We start from the raw sequence: 16,902 nt of genomic DNA, 5'->3' as shown, positions 1-16,902 counted from the left end.
ACACCCTTTCAGTTGACACATAAAATTAACCCTCATGAGGCCACACTTTGTCAACTTGGCACTCATATGCATCTCCTTAAACCATACTTAATCTCCAAATAAAGACAATAACAAAGTCATAATTTCAGCTAACATGATACAACTGTCCTGCATACACCCGAAAATGTACTAACACTTTCCCAGAGGAGGACGAAAAGTCCTTGCATGATGTCTATTCTTCTCCTTGATATTTCAAAACTACAGTACTATGATGGAAACCTTACAATACTTAAATACTATGATATAAAATCAATATATTTTATGTTCCTCGGTAAAGGGATAAAGAAGGAAGAAAGCCAAGATGCTTAACACACACACACACACTCATAACAAAATAAGGAGGAAATACTCATGACAGTTATGGTACTCATTTCTGAAGCAGATCATGTGCTGGAGCTGGTATTTATAACTACTTTCCTCTACTACTCATTCACTTTGCTTCAATAAGCACCTCAGCTGGTCATGGTTCTCTGCCTGGTGGGGTGACCCAGGCTTTCATTCCTGAGGGGTCTGAGCCATTAGTAGTCCTGCCTGGATTGGGTTTTTGTAGTTTTCCATTGACCTTAACCACAGGGCATGGTAATACTAAGAAACACCCTAGGGATCTCCTGTATTCCAGACATACACTTCATTACCTCCATCGTGGAGTAGACCTCCAATTTCCCCTTGGAAGGCAGGATCAGTCATCCCAGCCAGCAGAGTAACTACTGCCTTTTTTACCTGTTGATTCACAGGCATGAGGAATCCAAGGTGGCTGGGGAGAAGTCTTCACTTGTGGTTCAACTGAGCCTTTATCATGCCTCCTTCCCTTTTGTAACAAAGACATCTAGGCCATCAGAGTATAAGGTCATGGGAAGAGGAAGCAATGATTGTTCTAGTAGGTGACCAGGGGTATAGTGAGTGGTGCCACTCCCATTTCCACCCCTTGACCCCTGGACCCATCAATCCTGGCTGTTGGAGAAGTAACACTGTATTTTGGATGCTGATTCAGAGCATACACAGTCTCCTGTAGAAACTTTCCCCATTTCTGCAAAGTATTTCCACCAGCTGAGATTGTAAATGAGCCTTCGAAAGGCCAATTTACTTTCTCTCAAGACAGCTCCTTCAGGATAGGGGGAAACATGGTAAGACCAGTGAATTCCAGGAGCAGAGGCTCATTGCTGCTCCTCATTTCCTATGAAGTTAGTTCCTTGATCAGAAACAGTGCAGGGTGGAATATAATGATGGTGGATAAGCATTCTGTAAGTTCACAGACAGTAGTGTTAGCAGAAGCATTGTGTGCAAGGAAGGCAAATTCATATCCAGAGGGTCTATTCCACGAAGAACAAAATGTTGCCTGTTTTTGGATGGAAGTTGTCCAGTGTAACCAACTTGCTACCAGGTAGCTGGCTGATCACCCCGGGAAATGGCACCATAGGGGGGACTCAGTGTTGGTCTCTGTGCTGGCAGATTGGGCACCCAGCAGTGGCCATGGCCAGTGCAGCCTTGGTGAGTGGCAGCCCACATTGCTGAGTTTGTGCTTAATCTCCATGTCTGCCACCAGGGCCACTTTGTTCACGAGCCCACTGGGTGATGACAGGGGTGGTTGGGAAAAGAGAAGGCTCATATCCACAGAATGGTCATACTGTTCACTTGATTATTAAAATCCTCCTCTGTTGAGGTCACCCTTTGGTGAACATTGGCAGGAAACAAACATCTTTCCATTTTTGTCCACTCAGATCTATCCACATACCTCTTCCCTAGTCTTCCTTGTCACCAATTTTCCAATCATGTTCTTTCCACGGATGTTTCCTTGACTATCCAGGCAAGCCATTGGTCACAGCCCATGAATCAGTACATAACTGTGCATCTGTTCATCTTTCCTTCCAAACAAAATGAACAATCAGTTTCAGGGCTTGATGTCCTGTCCACTGGGAGGATTTCCCTTCACCACTGTCCTTCAAGATTGTCCCAGGAAGTGGTCATAACGCTACAGCTGTCCACTTTTCAGTAGTCCTGGCATGGTATACAGAACCATCTGTAAACCAGGCCTGAGTCTTCTTTTCCTCTGTCAATGGTCACAGGGAGCTCCCCATGAAACCCTAGGTATAGGTTGGGAGAGAGAAAGCAGTATAACAGAAGTGGGGTCCATGGGCATTTGGGCCACTTCTTCAGGTAACTTGCTTGTGCCTTCAGGCTCTGTTCAAGCCTGATTTCATACACACCACTTCCATTTGGTGATGGAAGGCTGCTATCACCCCCAACTTCATGGCTTGTTGGGTCAGATAACACCCAGCTCGTGGTGGGCAGCTCAGGTCATGTGGTGACCTGGTGGCCCATGGTTAAGCATTCAGCCTCTACTGAGGCCGAGTAACAGACCCCAAACTGTGTCTTAAAAAGAGGGTAGTTATCTGTGGAGAATGGCAGGGCTTAGCTCCAAACTCAGAACAACCTGTGTTGTGATTCAGCTACTGGGGACAAAGGCTCCAAACGGCATCCCTACCTGCCACTGACACTCCAGGCACCTTTGGCTCTGCTGATCCTGTGGCCCAAGAAGCAGAGAAGCTTGCATGGCAGCCTGGGCCTGCTGCAGAGCCTACTCTTGTTTTGAACCTCACTCAAAACTAGTAGCTTTTACCTAGTGAGATGAAAGAGCTGGGGCAACACACCTGAATGAGAAATATGTGGCCTCCAAAATCCAAATAGACCCACTAGGTATTATATCACCTTTTGGCTTTGGAAGGGCCTTTTGAAACAACTTCCCCTTCACTTTAAAAGGGATATTGTGACATGCTCCACCTCAGTTTTGGTACCAAAATCTGATCTGTATTAGTGCAGGTTCTCCAGAGAAACAGAATCAGTGGGATATCTATCTATATCTCTATCTCTATATCTGTCTCTAGATAGATAAGTAGTGAGAATAAGAAATTGGCTTGCACAATTATGGGGTCTGGAGAATCCAAAAAATGTAGTATGTTCCATCAGGCTGGAAACCCAGGAAAGCTCATAGTACAATTCTAGTCTGAAGGCCAACAGGCTGGTGACCTAGGAGAGCAGGTGGTGTAGGTGAAGTGTGAAGGTACACTACTAGAGATCTCCCTCTGCTTAAGAAACCCAGACTTTTTGTGCTCTTCAGGCCGTCAACTGACTGGATGAAGCCCACCCACATTAAAAAGGCAATCTGCATTACTCAACATTCATTGATTTAAATCTCAATCTCATTCAAAAATACCCTATAAGTTGACACATAAGTATAACCATCTTAATAGTCAACCTTCAGGATGAATTTTAGGGATTTGGAAAAATCCATTTATTAAAATAGAATTATATATTTTATGTGCAAATCTCAAACTTGTAACACTGGAAATATTCCTTCTGGTGAATTCCTATAACAATATTAAACATTATTTGAGTGAAAATTTTTTCATTATTTAAATTTTATGTCTAGTTCTTCAGTTGTTTCTAACAAATGTCAGGCTTTTATAAGCCATAACAATGCATTAATTATATGTTTCTTTTCTTTCATTTTCCTCTTCCTTCCTTCCTTTCTTTCTTTTCCTTCCTTTCTTTCTTTCTTTTTTTCTTTCTTTCTTTTTTTTTTTTTTTCTTTTTTTTTTTCTTTTTTTTTTTTTCTTTCTCTTTCTTTCTTTTCCTGAAAGTATTCTTAAAAAGAATTTAGATCCTTACTAATTAAAGTGACACTCTTGGCCCTGAAGCACTAGCATTTTCTGAGAACTTGTTAGAAATGCAAAATCTCAAGACACTCCCCAGACTGAATGTATAGAGTCTGCATTTTAATAAGATTCCCCAAGAGATTTATGTACACCTTAAAATTTGAAAAAAAAAAAAAAATCACTGGATTAGTTTAGCAGTTCTAAAGAATGCCTGTCTCTGGGTTCTGGGCAAGACCCAAATGAAGCAGAGTGGAAGGGGAATGATTGATAGACATTGTTTTGTTTTGTTTTAATAAATTTAAAGTTTCCCAGGTGATGCCACTAGGATAGAGAACCAGTGATGCAGTAAATTCTTCATCATAGAGACGAAGAAACAGAATTGGTGACTTTTCAAAGAATTCACTGGTATTTATGTCGGAACCAGAACTAGGCATAATTCAACCTGTTGTAGGTAAATTCTGATTGATTGAGAGAGAAAAGGAGAGATGGAGAAAGAGAGGGAGAGAGAGAGAGATTTAAGTGAAATAAGACCAGTATGAGAAGTTCTATGAAAACAGAGAACTAAAAATAGAAAATTATTTTACAAGTACCCAGAATGGCATCATGGTATCCAAACAAAATTCAGTTCCTACTGTACTAGAGATAAAGATGAGTGATTAGGTCAAGAATCCCCTCACAAAAAGGGTTTTATATATTTTGAATTCTTATAACTACATGCAAGATTAAAGTATAGAATTGCCTTGTCCATTCATAAGATTATATGTAAAATGGAACTTCAGCATTGCATAAGTATCTTACAGGTAAAACATATATCTAATATCAACTAAATAGATAGTTTTGCTCCTTTAGTTTTGAAGCCTAGGGTTCTGAAGAAGGAATCATCCCTTCTACACTTGTACTTTGACTTAAATTTCATTCTAAACCCATTTATTATCTCAGTTGATATAATTCGTGTCAACATAAATGTTTCTGGTTTCATTTTATGTAGCTCAACATCACAATATAATTTCTTGATCTTCATTTCATTTTAGAAGAGACTGAGGGGGGGATTTATATGTACATATTTTTAGAAAGAGTGCTTCAGAGGCTGAACACCCCTCTTTCTCCATGTGAGGCTCCTGTATGAATAGAAGAGTGGTCACACAGCAACACGTACAGAGCTTAATTTTTCTGTTTCTCATAAGTGATGTATTGTCCCCAGGCGCATTTCCAAGCATTATTCTTTCATCAGCGGAATGACTTATTTTTATAACAAGCCCTTTTCTCTTGCAAAAGTTGAATAATAACACGTTATTCCTTTTAGCCTTCTTCCCCACTGCCTGCAGAATGTAAATTATTACTAATGCAACTTTCCCACCAGATAAGTATTGCCTTGGGTGTATGAAAGATCATCATTTGAAAATTAAAATCCACACAAATATGCTAGAGCTAAATAACCTAGAGTCTAGATTTAAGTCAAGAAAGGATTGTGTTTAAATAATGTTTTTAAAAATGTCAACTATTTCTTTAGTAGGTATTTTGCCAGGATTATAACAAACCACTCCAAGGAGCTTATATGAGACTAGAGCTTAAGCAAGTGAATACTGGAAGATTCAGTTATCCACATTAAACTAATCCTGTTGCACTGCACAAACCCTTGTAACATAATTTTAAATCTAGATTACATTATTGGATATATAAACTAACACTTTCAAATGTATATCATTCATAAACTAGATAAACAAGTCATAACTTTTTCATTCTGCAATTTGAACACATCTCACATTAATTTACAGTTTTTGAGAAAGTAAGAAAGGAAGTAAAGAAAGAGGGTAAAAGACAGACCTTGAAATCAGACAGAACTGCATGTAAACCTTGCTTTTGCCTCTTATTTGCTGAGTGATCCTACACGTTAGTTTATTTCTTTGAGCCTCTATTTCCACAATTGCCAAATATTGTAATAACAGCTGTGACCTAATGGTATAGCAGGTCTAGAGAACCTGGATTGCCATAGGTGCATAATAAGTGATAACTTGTTGATTCTTAATAAAGTGCTCGGAAATGCTGAAAGCTATAGGAAACAATCATATGTGAGAGAAGGAACAAAATAGGGAAGAATATGATGATTCTGTATGCCTGATAAGAAGGCAGAGTAAAGAGAAGGGGGTATAGAGTTCATAGAAAATATTGAGGGGTTCAAACGATTTTTGGTCTATTTTACCATTTGTGGTAAAAAATGGTAAAATGACTGAATATTTCTCAACCTTGCTTCTCTTCAGATTTACCTAGAGATTTTAAAAAAGTGAAGGTGCCTATACCTCCACATTAACCTGCTAAATCCTGTTTTGATGTTGACAAGAACTAGCAACATTCAAGTAAATAGATACATATTGACACTGTCTAGAAACATTTCAGAACACTGGACTTAGAAAGATATTAAAAGTTCTGGAGAGAAAGAAAGATCAAATAAAAGGCTCAGGGAACAGAATGCATCAGACTTCTAACAGCAACCTTGGAAACCAGACGTCAGTGGAGCAGTGCCTTCAAATATAGACAGAAAATGATTTACAACTTAGATTCCTAGTCAAACTCAGCCACGTGTGAACACAGAATAAGGGCGTTGTCCGATATGTAAGATCTCTAAACATTTCCTTCCCTTCCTTCCTTCCTTTTCTAGAAAGCTACTGGAGATGTTTTCCCTCAAAGGAAGGAACGTACCAGGAAAGAGGAAGACTTGCTGCACCAAAAAAATGGGTACTCAACACAGGAGGTAAGCAAAGGGAATGTTGGGAAAACAATGAGAAAGGAGCATGAGAGGTAACTTTGCACCAGGCATAGGGGACCTTCAGTCCAGCCTAGAGCAGTTAGTTCAGGAGAAAGGGTGAGGCCTGTCATCACCACAGCCTCTGTCCTTGGATGATCGTTCTGACTTGATGAAACTACTGGAGGATACGCTCCACCCATACTAAAACAAGAAAGGAGAAAACTTCACACACAGGAGAGAAGGTATGCGACGTAGGATGACAGTAGTCAAGGGAACTCAAACATAGACAGCTGGGAGCAAACCTAGAGAACGCGGGAGAAGAAAGGTCTCCAGGAGGAAGACCTCCAAGGAAAGTTGGTAATTCATGGTTTCTTGAATTTTATTATTTTGGGAAAACTGTACTGAGAGGATAATAGAAGATGTTGGAAGATGTAATATGTACAAAGAAGCCTAAGCAAATAAAACAAATAAACAAGGAAATACTTAACTTCAGGACAAATTGAAAACAAGGTAAATGTGATCCTTTTATGCCACAATGGCAAGTTTTAATAATATAAATACTGAATACTGCTTTAACCCCCAAATTTAATGGAATTATAATAGGAGAAGGAGGGAGGCAGATAAAGGTGTTGGCAATGGAAGAGAGCTAATCCTTCATTTACCCTAACAGGGCATCAATAGATAACATCTAAAATTAATAAATCCAATGACACAGTAATTTATTTATAACATATATAATTATGAGGACTAAACAACCAGAGTTGAGCTGAGAGGTGGCTTTTGGAGAGGAAGACATAGGGGCAGGAAGTGATGTAGTAGAGAACCCTTTAGCTATAGCCCATTATGTTTACTAATTTAACTTTGTAAGTTATTGCTTACAGGTACTGCTTTGATGAAATAAAATTCAGTGAAAATATCCATAATGCAGCTTTTAAGCCTCTTAGATGTTATCGGGCTGGCTTCTCTGAGTAATGACAATCTGTTTCAGTGATGCCCAATTGTGTTTGTACTTTGACCCTTGTGCAGCAATGTGACCCTCACAAATAGGGCGGGTGTTTACCACGCATGAAACCCTGTTGCTTGGCAGCCCTTACCCACCACATAAATTCAGATGGAAACACAGAGGATGAAGCATTGTTGAATTCATCTGTAGATAAAGATATTCTTTCTTTTTTCTGCAAACAGGTTGCCTAGCAACCATTATCCTGCCCGCTGGGGAGAGGCTAGACCCCATATTTCCCTTTTTGAACCTAGTATGAAATCCAGCATAACAAAAATTAGAATCTATATCCCTGTTTAGTTTGGAATTATTTTACTCCTATCAAATCCGACTTTCTTACAAATCAAAGCTACAGGAAAAAAAAAGAAAAATACATGTAAGGAGAAACAAATGCATTAAATTACCTGCAGTGTGTAAACATTATTTTTCTTTCTAACTGGTTTAATCATTTCAAAATAATATGTGCAAATCCAATGCTGAACAATAAGCCAATGATGGAAAGCATGCACGGTTTTGGAAGTTGAAGTTGAGTGAATTCCATTAGGTTTCATTGCATTATCCTTTCCACTTGAGTCAACGTACTGTACTCCGTTTGGACTTAGTCATGCTGCAGTTTGCCTGTCAGAAAATTTGCATTTCTGTGATCAAAATGAAAGACGTGTTTGAGATTTATTGGAAAAGTGGGTGTAGAAAAGGCTTTATGTGCTTCTGAGATCATTTCTCTTTTATGATGATTTGTAAAGAGCTTTGGAAACAAGGTACAAAGCTTCTAGGTGTGTCAGGAGCAAACCGCCAGTCCTGGTGGGTGCAAAATTCACTCTCAATTACCCACACTCCATTAACTCTTTACCCAGAATGAGTCATGACTGCTTCTCTTTAGTCTGAAAATTAAGGTTAACAAAAGCAAGAATCTTTTCTTTTTTTCTCTTTCTGAACTTTGGGCATCTGACAACTAATAAAAATTCATTAAAGTATTAAACCTCGTCAACTCTTTTTCTTAATTTATGAAAGTCCATAGTCATTTATGTATCAAATGGAGACCCCCTGGCAGCTGTAATAAAGCAGATTGGAATAAGTTCAAGGAAAAAATATGAAATGCTTTGTGACTTGCCTACCCTAAGTCTGTGGGTAGATATTTTCCTGAAGCAACCTGGCTTCTTTCACAGGAACTCAGCAGTCTTGTTTTGTGTTCTTGATTGTTCTACAAACCAGGCTCCCTCCAGTGAATCCAAAGCACTCCAATGTGTCACTCTGCCTCTAGAAAATGTCCTGGTTTGGGCAGGAGTTAACTGTTATTTTGCATTAAAAAAAAATCTTCTATCTCCTATCATCACCATCAAAGTTCGCTTTGTAACGAACTGTGAAAATGATATAAGACCTAATATAATAGCACACACTGTCGGGTACTGTAAACATTCATTGTTAATGACAGCATGAGCTCTGAAAGCCACTTCTTTCTTCTGGACCTAAGGGCAATCGTGAATCCAGTACTTTTGATCTTTTGGCTAAGAATCTTTACAGCAAATCAGCACCGCGCCTGGGAGAATGTGGAGATGTGATCTTTTGTCAGAAAAAGAATAGAAACTAGTAATGCAAGTCCTGTTCCACTTAACTGGTTGACTGTTCAGACCACGGGTGAAAGTCATCCCCCCGGAGGGAGGAAAACATATACCAGCTGGAATATTTAAGACTTGCCCTAGCTTTTCATTTCCAATAAAGGGATACAATTACTTTTCAGGTGGCAGAAATGACATTCTCAAGCTGGTTATTGCTAGAGGTTTTTTTCCCCCCGAGATTCCTTCATGCTTTTGTGCGGTAAGCAACAGCCTCCGTATTAAACTGGGAGCCCAAGTCTGAGAGCAGTAAGAAAGCTTCCCTAGAAGCCCTACACTTACCCCCAAATTCCGCTCACCTCAGTGGGCATTCACCGTAATAAATCAGTGTGTGCTCAGGATTGCCTGGGTGAACAATGAATCATAATAATTCTCCTACCATTCAGAGAGCTCTCAATTCTTAGGAGATCTGCAATCACATTTAAAAGACAAAAGTGTTAATGAGGTTTATAAATTAAGTGAAAGCAGGATAGTTATGTCCTACCTGGTGATAAAGGCTGGGATGGCTAATATCATTAAGGGAAATTAAATGCTTTCTTAGATTGTAAAGACAAATTGAATAAAAATATTACTGTAAACAAGGGCTCTTTTGTTATAGTGCCCTTTAATTATGGGGAGGACCCTCGAATGCTGGCTGGGCTTACCCTGAGCCTACCCTTGGCTCTGAGTTTTGAACGGCGTGAGGATCTGTGGGCAGCTGTGGGCTGTAGGCCATGGAGAAGGGGGCAGTGTTTACCCTAGTGTTTCCTGAGCAGCCTCTGCTATAGCACCTGGATCCTAGTCTATGAAATTATACTGTTCTCCTCTTGCCCAGTCACTGCACCTGCATCTTTTTGAGACAAGGCTGTTTACCTGTTAGATTTCTTATTGGACCCTTTATCCACGAGCATATGACACACACATCCTGGCATGCCAATAAATGAGGTAAATTTAGGAAAATATCAAAAGAAATAAAAAGAGGTTTATAGGTGCTTGTTCCCCAGTGATGATTCATTCACTGTAACTATGTTATAAATGGTTGAGACAACATAATTCTCCACAGTATCTCATAATGTGGATATATTTATAAAGTGCTATGAGTATTCTTCGGGCTTTATATTGATTACTTCCTTGTATCCAAACAAAAGTCCCACAAATCAGTTACTGTTTTTCCCAATATGCAGAAATTGAGGCATAGGTTATTTGTCTACCTTGTCAAACTTATAACCTCTAATACAGGATGCATTTAGATTCGATCGATCATAAAACTTGCAAATTCCAAAGCCCATGATCAGAATCATGACAGGGCATCGGTATTAATTACCTCCAGTTACCCGAGTTTCCCATCCTGTACTGGAGCTGGGTAAGTAACAGGACAAAAAAAGAGAGAACTGACACTCTGGCTTGTGAAACAGAATAGACGCTATTCTGTGATAGACGCTAACAGTCCGAAGTTGTAAGAAAGCTAGTAAAACAAACAAGAGTTGGGCAAGATTTATATGTGCAAAGACCAAATATATTAGGTTTATTGAATATTTTTAGAATGCTTTTCAATAAAGTGTAGAGAGAGGATGTTTAATAGAATGATTAAAAGTACAGACTCAATCAAATTTGCCTAGAATTCAAATCTGATCTCCCTTATAACTAAAATCTTGGGCAAATTATTTCATCTCAGTCTCCATTTCTTCATAGGTAAATTAGGTATTATTTTGGAACTTCATAAGATTGTGTGGAAATTAAATAGATTGACAGATGTAAGACACTGAGAAGGGTGTAGACAGGCAACTTTTATATAAGATGAGATGTTTTAATTTTAGAGAATGCTACAAGAACATTTGCTTCTGGTATACGTCTGAAGAATAGTAAGACTTTTCCTTAAATAATAATTTTCTTCTTAGTATTTTATTTTCTTTCTCTCTTTTTATTGGCTACTAAATATTAGGGCCAAATTTGTGGTGCATTCGGATGAGGTGCTTAGGCCCATCCGTGAGGGCACCTGACAACAATATTTACCACATGACTGATGAACAAGACAGCTATGACTCACTGGGCTGTGACTGGAGGCACCCGTAACTTGTTTATTTATTCATTGTGTCCCTTTGGAATCTACACACCAAACTGAAGTTAATAAATATTGAGAAGTATGCATCAGTTAATCACTACCATCGTGAGTGATCTTACAAAGGGTCTAGCAAGAACAGGTGTACATGCAGCTCTGCAAACACTGTAAGGAAAGGTTTTATAAGGTTTCTGGAGCGTATGCTCTACAGCAATGACTGGCTAGATAGATGCTCAACAGGTCCACCTCTTCTTCCCAGGCACACAGCTGAACTACATTACCCAGATTCCCCTGCACTTAGATTGAGTCATGTGACTAGAACTCACCAATGGAGTGAGAGTGGATGCCAGATGTGGGTTAAGAGGCTCAGGCTGTGGGGGCGGGTGTGCCTTCTCACTGTTCTCCTTTACACCCATGGGGGGCCGGAGGGGCTCTTGGCTAGATAAAGGGGATAGAATCTCCAATAGATTCAGTCCCCGAATAACTGTGTGGACCTGAGCCTGCTGACCAATCTAAATAAGTATATATCTTTAATGAAAAACAAAATTGTATTCCCTTATTGAGAACTGGAGATTTGTCACAAGACTTAGCTTATCTTTATTAACATACCCTCTAGGCTATTATATTTAATTTAACAAAATAAAATTTCATTTATATTTGTTTACTGACACAACAAAATACAATCTGCCGAGCACTGTGCTAGGTCCATGCAAGTTCATCACCCACTAATCCTATCTAGGATAAGGGTAATGATTCACTGTATACTGGGGGCTGTGAGAAACATCACACAGAATCCAAATGTCAATTAACACAAATACCAATTTGTAGCTTCTGGTGTTTATGATTCAAACTAAATTCTAGAATGTGTATATCTTTTCCTCCCTCTTGGCTACTTTTGGAAAATCAGCTCCCAATCTCTAGATTCCCCACTCAGGCCCAGGGCTCTGGTTAGTAGAAGTTAGGATGTAGAGAATCTAGACGAAAACAATTAAACGGAGTCATCATCATTCAAATTCCCTGTTCCTCCAGCTGGTACAAAAGTGCTCTCAACATTTTATTGTTCTTTGCTCTGCTTTTTCTTGCCCTCGTCCTTATATACTAAACAATCTGAAATCAAAGAGAAAGAGGAAAGAAGACATCGTCAGTGAATTTTAGTTTATGAAACAGGAGGTGGTGGTGGGGATGCATTTCTCCACTTAAGTATAATTGAGCTGGGAGTTCTTCCAAAGCTTGAAGCAAATATCTTAACTCATATTAAAAAGCGTGTCCTTCCCTGGCTGTGCCTTCAGTTCTTTAACTTCCCTCAGGTAACTGGTGTAGGGAATGGATGGTCTAAGACTGAATGTTGGCTTCTGAGAAGCTATGTTCTTGTCAGATTTTATGGTCTCTATTTCCTGATGTTTACTGTCATTCTTCTTAAGTGCTGATTTGATATTATCCTCATTATTCCCTGTTTCCATGTGAGTACTTCTATTTCTTCTGATAATTTTTTAATCTCATGACAAATCCAAAAGACTTAATACACTTAAGACACATCTCCAGATATAAATGAAATCTCTTTTAAAGAGCATTATCAGGTTATAGGTTTACATTAGCAATGTGTTTGACCAAGTTAGTTCACTTTCTCTTGCCTAAAATGAGAATCTCTGAGGTAGAAGGTAGTCTCTGAAGAGTGCTACAGGGCTCTGTTTTTTGCTCTGTTGAAGTCAGTACTTTAATTAAATTCCAGGGCCATAATGATCAGATTAAAGGCCATCACTAAAGTTTAAGATGACAATTTCAGAAACAAATAATCTTGACATACAGATACAATGAGACAGATCTGACAAGATGAACATTATGTGTTATAAACTATGTTAAGGGGTTGATGGCAGCCACATTCATAATTCCATTTCAGTGGTTAAAATAAATTAACTTTTCCTCTTTATACAGGCTCACAAGGAAGTGTGAAGAGGAATTGTGAGCCCATGATACTGTCCCAGGTTATTGGGATAAGACTCCCTCACACAAAGATGGGGGACTTAATTCTGTAATCCTCATAGACTAATATAATTGGAAGGTAGTATTCAAAATAAGAAAAGGGATGATCATCTTCTACTTGACACTGGCCATAGCATTTCTAGAGCATGTAGATGTTCTCTAGACAAAGACTACCAGAAATACATCTGTAGTTGAACAACTGGGTTTGATATTTGTTGCAGTGAGAGATATCGTACATCACAGGTCACCATTAGGCTTTGGTTGGGGAAGAGCCTAAGAAAGTGGGAATTTGCTCTAGAATCATCCTGTCAGAAAAACAGGGCAATTTGATGATTGAATGTCTCAATAAACCTTAGCTATTGGAAGGGTAAACTGTAGGAGGATAAATTTGTAATTGGTAAAGAAATGGTAGTCACTTATTTAATGAGAGAGTAACCTCCGAATAACTGCAAAATCATATGGATTTGAGTTCAAAGCCTTTCTCTGTAACTTTCTAGCTGTACGATCTTGGAAAAGTTACTTAACTGCTCTGATTCCAATTTATTTATTAAAAAAAAAAACTGTTTCTCTTAGACTGTACGTATTTAAAAAGAAAAATGGAATCATAATCATCATCATTACTACCACTATCACCATCATTATCACCATGATCATCATTACCATTATCAATCCCCTTTAATAGAATCTAGGCTAGACCTGGAAATTAAATACTACTTTAAAGAAAATAGTAACAGAAATTCATGGTATCCTGAAACATTTGGAGACAACTAAGTAGATATGGCAAGTATGTAGTTGGATTTATGAGCCCAGAGTTCAAAATAAAGGTCTGATATATATATATGATGATAGACGCGCTCATACATTTAATATGAATATCCAATGCTCAACCATGATCAGTAATTGTAAATATCCTTAATAAACACTTAATACAAACAGTCTTATCAATGTGAGTCCCTAGCTGTTTCCATTAGTAGAATCATAAATATCAGAGCTGGGAGGAAATTTAGATGGCATCCAGTCATAAAACTATGATCCAAAATAGACTCCTTTCTCTGACTGCCCCCTCCCTGAAACAGTTAATTCCCCCATTCTACTCTCTCTTAATTCACCCTGTAGAAATATCTAGCATCACACATTTCACTGTAGTGTCTGGCATTTCATATAATTCCATCCCTTTCACTAATTGTGAAACCCTTCAGGGCACAAACACAATGTATGTATTCCTAGCACCTTATATAGTTTCTGACACATTGGAGAAGAAATTTTTTTTCTGAGATTAAGGAGTGAATGATGTTTTCTTCATTACTGTGATATTTTCCCCTGAAGCCAAAGGTGATTATTTGTGTTTATTGTTGTTAAATATAATTTGTACGATATTGCCCTTTCCTTCAAATTATTTATCTAATTTAAAATCCTACACAATCCATCATAACAGGATCAGTCTCCAATTGTTATCAACTCCAATTGTTTTTGGCCATTTCACCCTTATGCAAATAAAAATAAATATATCCTAGCAGTATAAACCAAGGATAGAATCCCAAAGCACACAAACTTTTTCTCACTAGTTGCTATTAGTCATATAATTAGTAATATTGATTTTAAGCTTACATCTCTCTACCTGAGTTATCTATCTCTAACAAAACTGAAAGATTATTTGCCAAAAGTAAAAATAATCTATGTATTTGGCAGCATCTGTATATTCCACTAATACTATTCTGTTTTTTTAAAATATGAGATTTTCCTTGCAGAATCTGTTACTTTTTAATAAATACTGGCTCCTAGGATAAACTGCTATCCTTAGTACTCGAACTCCCATTTCACAGTCCATTCTGGTTACCATGACAGCATGAGCCGAGGCCCATTGTCTTTTGCTTCCCCCATCCAGCTCAGATTCCAGATACAACCTTAAACTTCAAACTAGAGAATAGTGTAGTCATGGGCAAGAAATAGGGAAGATTTCTGAGAGAGGCATCTGAGAAAAGCTGATGAGATGAAAATGAAAATAATGGTCAGCAATTACTGCTCACTTAGGTGTGATGAGGAATGTATTTAGAAATTTCAGAAGAATACTTTGGTCTTACTTGCAGAAACTCCTTGTCCACTGGCTAAGAAGACATAGTTTGGTGGAATGCAGACATCGCAGACTTTGTAACTTGAGGGGCTGAGGAGTTGAGTAAGATACTCAGAAAAAAATGCAAATTCCTTTAGCTTTTGCAGTCTCTACCAGTTTAGAGCAGTGGCTCTGGGAAGTTGTTGATGTTACCCAGAAAACCATGAAGAGATTACAGCCCAGATATGGCAGAGCTAGTCCTGGATGTAACAGACTTTTTCTATAGTATGCAGGGATGTATCGATGGAGACCAGACATAATCATGCTATCCTCTTTCCATGGATGATGAGCAAAGCCAATGCTGAATTAAAGAAAAAAACAAAACAAAACTGTTTAACCTCTAAAGCAGCCATTTCAACCACAGACAGGAAGGCTGGGGAAGATGAAATTGTCCTGTCATGACTACCCACATTATTTTCTCTATCCAGGTTGCCTGGATGAGGAAGGAACCAAGAAAATTACAGCCACCGGCCTTCGAAGTGAGAGCATCCGACAGCAATCAGGCAGAGGTCCTCAGTCTATTCATGGGAAACGACCTTCTGTCTGTCAAAGGTGATTAAACAGAAATGAATGAATAAACAAATCCAACGGGGGCTTAAGAAAAGATCCTAAAACATAAAAGGGGAAACAAAATATGAATGTGTTAAGCAGAAGTAATATTTGAGCACATTTACTTTATTCTGCCCCTAATCAAATTACAGAAAACACACACCATTGAGATTTCCACCAGCCCTCCAGCCTCTTGAATCAGCCCCTATCTGACATCAAAATAATGTTGATGTCAATATTCCCTGCCCTTTCCCACCCCTTCATCATCCCAGAAGTTTGCAGGTAGACTAAATTCTTCTTGGTGATTCATGTAGTAACTTAAACAATTTCTCTTACTTGTGGAGTTACACTATAAAAACACAAAAGTTTAATACTTATAGTGTCTAAACTCTCAAGATAAACAATTAAAATTTGAGCTAAGAGAGACTGGCCAGTGGAAAACTATATGAATGTTGTCTTTTTTGTTGCTGTTTATTTGCTTTACTACAGGATAATAGAGTCTAGAGATGTTCTTTAATTCTTTGTTAACAATTAGACAATAAACTTGTGCCCGATATTACATACACGCGTATGAAAATACACACACACACACACACACACACACTATGCCTACAGGGTTCACAAAGTGAAAATATGAAACCGAACAACAGAGAAAAGCACAAAAATAAAATATACATGATGGTGATAGGAAAAAGAGACGGCATTAACAAATTTTAAAATACCACTATATACTAGCTGCAAAAGCCACATGTAATTTTTTTTTAAAAAGAGCCATATGTAAAATAAAGTAAATAAACGAGGCAGGCACAGCAAATCAGGGAAATGCAGAAGAAATGAGAAGGTGAAGAAAGATTAATATTACAGTGAAACCCAAGGCAAAAAGCAACATACAGAAAAAGTAAAGTGTGTTGAGATCCGTAACACTTTAGACACTTGATGATACAGTGGACATAAATCTTTATGCTGCGTAAGCATCTGCATCAATACTTATTAACCAAAACTCTAAAAGATTGTCAGAAATGGCCATCGGCTTTTGAGCTGGGACAGAAAGTCTTTAGGCTACAGGGGGTTCTGCTGCTGTCGGTCTGGCAGCCCATCCATTTCATTTCCCTTTTGTTCTCCCCAAGGTCAGCTCTGTGATGGTAGGAACTTTTTTCTTTTTTCTTTACCTTCTTAT

This window comes from Balaenoptera musculus, chromosome 9 (assembly GCF_009873245.2).
Source record: "Balaenoptera musculus isolate JJ_BM4_2016_0621 chromosome 9, mBalMus1.pri.v3, whole genome shotgun sequence".
Classification (NCBI taxonomy): Eukaryota; Metazoa; Chordata; class Mammalia; order Artiodactyla; family Balaenopteridae; genus Balaenoptera; species Balaenoptera musculus.
The sequence above is the reverse complement of the archived record's forward strand: the minus strand, read 5'-3'. Positions refer to the sequence as shown.